Source organism: Cibotium barometz, chromosome 52, assembly GCF_041138505.1.
Source record: "Cibotium barometz isolate CiBa-2024 chromosome 52, ASM4113850v1, whole genome shotgun sequence".
Lineage (NCBI taxonomy): Eukaryota > Viridiplantae > Streptophyta > Polypodiopsida > Cyatheales > Cibotiaceae > Cibotium > Cibotium barometz.
The window spans coordinates 9,241,592-9,247,865 of record NC_141097.1 but is presented as its reverse complement, the minus strand read 5'-3'; positions in this window follow the sequence as shown (position 1 = coordinate 9,247,865).

Genomic DNA, 6,274 nt, shown 5'->3' with positions numbered 1-6,274 from the left:
TCAATCACTTCCATATATCTATCCTGCAGCTATTCTTTGCCAACGAACGTGACCCCTCGAAACCTTTTGCGCCCCCCTTCACACATTCTTCTCCTTGCGGTCGTCTGCTGCCTGCAGGGCCTTTGCCCATGAGAAGGCTCTTGGCTCCTTTTCCAGCCATGGTTCCGCCCACACCCATGAACCTCCTCTCCTGCTTTTTCTTTAAAGTAAACCTAAACGCAGAAACAAACCCACGCTCGCAACAGAATCTCCAACCGCCCAAAACAGAAATTGGGTCTGAAACGGTTGGCTCAGAGGGGAGCAAGGGCGCCATGATCCTCAACGACTTCCATGATTGTAGCGTTTAATTTAAAAAAAAAACTCTTAACAAAGGTTATCAGAACTTTCTCGTATTAATTAATCGATTTTGAATTTTCACTCATTGTAGGCCCCTATTTGATTGTTTGTACTTGTGAGCACTAGTTTTTAATGCACATTATTGGGAAAAAAAAAAGAAAACGTAAATTTTGACATGTCTTCAGTCCATGTATTCAAGTCAAGAGCTTATTTTAGCTTTGTCGAAGCATGTGTTGTTGGGTCTTGCCTCCAAGCCTATGTAGATGCGTTCGCTTGTTTTTCGCATCTTCACTTTGTTGTCACATCGGAATGCTCCTTTGTGAAGGGAGAGCTCTCTATGCTTAGATGAAGGCTACAAGAGATGCTCCTTTTGTAATGGTTCTCTCGCACAAAAGATGGGGAATGAAGCGTCGATGCAAAAAGACAACCTACAACCAAATCTATCTAGCATATATCCAACAAACATGCACGATTCAATGGCATACAAGCAAAGCAAGAAAAGGGAAGAGAAGATCTCACAAGTGCTTATTGTAATAATACAAGTGACCAGTTATCACACTAGGTCGATCAAACTTAAAAATGGTTTGATAGTCTATTACTACTCTTAAGCAAGTATGTACACGAAGTCTTTAAACTTTTCTTTATATATATATATATATATATATATATATATATTTTTTGAAATAAATAATAAATAATAAAAAATATTTTTAAATATAAATTATTATTATTTTTAAATAGTATTTTGTGATGACATGGCACACGTGAGTCTATGTGATAACGTGGTATTTTTTAAATTTAAGTTCTTTTATGATGATTGGCAATGAGTCTGTGATGTTTTTTTCAAGTTTTTTGGGATCATGATGTGGCATTGTGAGTATCCGTGATAGTTTTTTTAAAAAGATTTTTTTTAAAAGTTATTTATTTATTTATTTTTCGGTCTCAAGTTTTGCATGTGTGTATGTATGGAATTCTTCTCCAAGAAAGGGGGTGTTTTTAAATTTTAGGTGAAGATTTTTAAAGAGTCTAAGGGGGAGAAAAATCAACAGGATGTGCGTGCATGTATTTGGGTGCACATGTAGGTAAGTGTGGATGTATGTATGTGTGGGTGCACATGCGGGTGAGTGTGGGTGTGTATGTGTTGTGTGCTTGTAGTAGGTGCATATACGTGCTTTAAGTTTTTGGTCGTTTTAAATCTTGTTTTGGGTTTTAAGTTTTTATCATTCTTGGGTATATGTGTATGTACAATTAATAAGAAGTGATGTGTTACATATGGTACAATTGGGTATATGTGTATGTACAATTAATAAGAAGTGATGTGTTACATATGGTACAATTGGGTTTTAAGGTTTCGGCTTATGGTGTGGTCTCATTGAGTGAAGGTGGAGTCACTTTCTCATCCATGACAAAAGCCTTGAAGTCATTATTGTCAGCTTCAGTGGTATGCTTGCTTGAGCTTTATCTTTTCACTTTTGGCTAGTGAGTTGGTGTTGTGGCGTGGCATACACGGGTGTTGTGAGAAGAATGTGGGGAAAGGATGACCTTGAGTTCCTTGCAAGTAAACAGACACACACACACACACACACACACACACACACACACACACACACACACACACAAGAGTAGACAAGTACTCACAAGCGAGAGGGATGGCTGAATTTTCTTCTATTCCTTTCTCTTCAGTACAACCATTTACTAAAGAGATAAGAATACATACTAAGAGAAAGTTCTCTTGTAGTATAACATATATAGATTGGTAATCTGATTACTGATCTTTATTTGACAGATTATCGATCTTTATTTGACTACTATAAAAGAAAGTACTCTTTTGCTATAACATATAAAGATTGGTAATCTGATTACATGAGTTAGTGCTATAACGATGTAAGAACTCTAGTACACCAAAGCGAACCAATGGCAGCATATCATCCATAATCTCACAAAACGTACCAGTGGCGTAAATGCGAAAGTTATCATCCAGGCGAGTCATCAATGTTCGTAACACTAGTTGAACTTAACATCTTAACATTCTTCCTCGAGCTTAACTCCACACACTGTACTCCAAGTAAGCTCCAAAACTTACAGAGTTTCTCTGTACTTAATACCTTCGAGAAAATGTCAGCCACTTGATTCTCTATGCTGGTATATATATACAAAATCCATAACACCTACTATAACCTTCTCTCTCACAAAATGAGCCATCCTAATGGATGTAGGATCTATCTTCTTTGAGGATATATACCTATATACATAGAAATCATGTATACTATTTATCGTACATAACTTGTGATTGCATGAGAATACTAAATATTAAATGTAACTTAGATAGTGAATTTAAGAGAAGATTCATACCTCACCAAGCTTGCCATTTTGTAAATAGTCTCTCTCAACTTCTTATCTCCAGCAACCAACTATAGCTATTGGAAGAATAAAACTATGCATATATTTTTTTTTAGTATATGAGCCTACAAATTATGAGCCATAAAGAGAAAATGAATAAAAGAATATTTGAATATCTGTAATATCTTGTGTCAATCATGTGTCTTGAGGCCATATAATTGTACCTCTCCTTTTTGGTCTTTGTGAAGGCACTTTTAATTAATTTATTACTCCTGTCGATGTATAAAAAGAGGCAATCACACTTTTCGGCTTACTTTGCTCTCTCTTAGTTAATACCCATAGTGCCTTTGGTATGACCATGTTGCCACTCTCATCTCTAATTGCTATGCACTTTGAAGGCGAACCAATCTTTTGTAAGTCATCCCTTTCACCCTTGAAATCTCTTTTATTACCAAATATATGGTCCTAAATATTTTTTGCCACATTCTTGAAGATGTGCATGATGGGGTCTTGATCTTCAGCTCGCACCAATATGGGAGTCGAGTGTCTTGACATCCCATCGGTGGTGGATTTGGGATGCCCTTCCATGCCTCAAACCAATCTCTACCTTTCACAAGTGGTGAGACATCATATGGCATATGCTTGGGATGTGAATGGGGAAGAAATCGATGATGTTTATCATACACACCACCTTCGTTAGTGTTGAGGGTCTTTCCAAAACAAGTGATGGTCCACAAATCAGGCATACATGATGTCGAGAGGTTGTAAGAATATTTATAAACTTAAAAAGATTGAGAGATAGGGTAAGACTCTAACCTAATATAGAGAGCAATTTACGAGCCTCATCTTGTGATTTTGTAATCTCCCCCTATGCCATGGAATGATGTGGTGTATTGTGTAGCACTCTCATATGAATCTCCTCCATGTCACATCATCCGCACTCGAGTAAAAATGCCTCGTGAAGCCCATGTGTACGGTTATGCTATCAATTGTTATACGACATTGTCATATATATTGGCTCTTGCATGGATCACACGTACATCTTATCTTCTCTTTCAATCATGCTTTGGAGCTAACCTCTAGTCCTTCATCAATGTAAGACATCTGTAATTATACCACATTTGCAGTTATACCATAACTACATATGTATCAGCACAAAAAGCCATATGCTATACAAAAATGACAGGCAAAAACCATCCACACAATGTTTTGATGTATAGCAATATTTTGATATATAGTGATATTTTGCCAGCATAGCGAGATTTAGCAGCGATATTTTGTTATTAAGTAGCGACCTGAAAAAAGAACTCCGGCCAAATTTGTGCTACCACTTTTCATCCCATCTCAAAATAGAAGCTATGACCTAGGAGAAGGGGGATTTCCTGTATCCACATCACTTCTATCCCTTCCACCTCTTCCACTCACCTCTTCCACCCATACTCAAGCCCTCTCAAGCTTTCCATGATGAAAGCTTCATGTCCCTCCCCTATGGTCTCAAGATTTCCATGAAAACTTCATCTAAATCTATTATTTGTGAAAAATTCATCGATGCTTTATTATGAGTTTTTGTTTTCTTTCCCTCTTTTCTTTATCTTCTATGCTCACAAGATTTCCAGGAAAGCTTCATCTCCCTCTCCTATGGTCTCTCAAGCTTTTCATGACAGCTTCATTATGAGTTTTTCTTTTATTTTCCTTCTTCTTTTCCCTCTTTTCTTTATCTTCTATGCTCTCAAGTGTTGAAATATACAAGTGAATAGGGTGTGTACGGGAACAAGCCCTTAGCAAGAAGAGGCTGTAAAAGAGAATCTGTAAATGTGAGAGAAGCTGTGAAAAAGGTGAGAAGTATCTACTGGGAGAGAATAAAGGCTAGCATGAGGAGATTTAGGAGGTATGGAGATATTCTGGGAAGAGGTGGAGAGAATCAAGCAAAAGAGGTGGAGTGAATCAAGGAGAAATCAGTGGGATTAGATGCTTGGATGTAAACTCTATAAATTGAGGCATTAGCCTAATGAGAATTTGCTAGTTTTTGATTATCCATGCCTACATTAAGCTATCAATTAATTGCTCACTAAAATCACGTCTTAATTATCATCTAATCTCTTTTCTAATGATGTTGATTCTAGCATTTGATCCACTATAGCTCATCACATTGCTGCAAATTTAACATGGTATCAGAGCCTAGCCTAGAATCCATCAAATTTATGAGCCCATTATCTTGCTAATCACCAAGCTAATCAATATTAGTAGATAATTAAGTTTTTTTTAATTTTTATCTCTTTTTCAATTAGCCTCTGTGTACCCCCAGCTGGTGGAGGAGCTCTCTCTCCCTTCATACATAAAATTGGCCCAAACCACTTTACGCACACATAGTCAACCACAAGCCTTGAGCTTCAGCCCATCAAGACAAACCAGCAAACCGCCGGCGAAAGTTGCAGAAATTCGTATTTTTTTCAGCGCTTGTTTTCTGAAGAAAATATGAGATCCTATCTGCACTAGATGCAATGGCTCTAATTCCTCTTGGCCCTAGGGGTTTTCAAGGGTGCTCTACAAGCTGGTGAAGACAGTATTTGATTTGATCAAGTCTACAGTGAGATCCAAGCTCTTCATCAAATCTGCAGAGGTGACTTTGGTAAAATAGAGATTAAGCATTCAATGTTTGGTTAAATCTTGTGTTTCTTGGCTTAATCCTCTACTAGACTAATTGCTATTGATGGCCTTGAAAGGATTTGAGCTCATTTGAACTCTAAGGTCCCAAATCTGGACTCCCCGCATACTCTGTTTTTTGCACACAAAACAGAGGATTATTTTGCTAATTAGTGATGATTAATTAGTACTAATCACTAAATTTTGGTGCAATTGAGGGTTTAAATTAACCATTGGGTATCTGATATAGATCCTTATAACTTCAGATTACAATTCAGAGATGGTTTGATACTCCAACCATTCCGTACAGATTTGTTACCCTTGGTTAAATGTAATTTTTGGTAAATTTATGCTAATAATTCTGTTGTAATCATCACCTAAACACCAGATTGAGTTGTAAAAGAGTAGACACTGCCCTTGAATCTTGAAATTGGATCAAGAGGTAAGATCCCCTTCACATCATCATGAGTACGACAGCACAAGAGATAGCCAAATTTAATGGGGAGCAGTTTTACACATGGCAGACAAAAACCATGTATCTGCTCATGAGAAAAAATCTGTGGGGGCTAGTTGAGGGAAGAGATGAATGTCCAGAGGTGAGAGGGAAAAATGAGTGGAAGAGTAGGAATGAGAAAGCATTAGGACTTATCTCACTCAGTTTAAATGATGAAATCATTCATCACATCACGAGGATACAATGGGCAAAAGATGCATGGGATGAACTCAATAAATTATTTGGCACTCAAGCAAAAAATTCAAAGATAAATCTGTTAATGCAATTCTACAAACTGGATATGAAGGAAAGTGAACCTTTAATCACACACTTGAACAAATATAAAAGCATTAAGCAACAACTGTCAGCCACCATTGGCAAAAAGGTAGAAGATGATGAGGCACTAGCAGTGCTTCTGAAGAGTGTGGACAAAGGTGAATATGAAAACATTGTAGCAACATT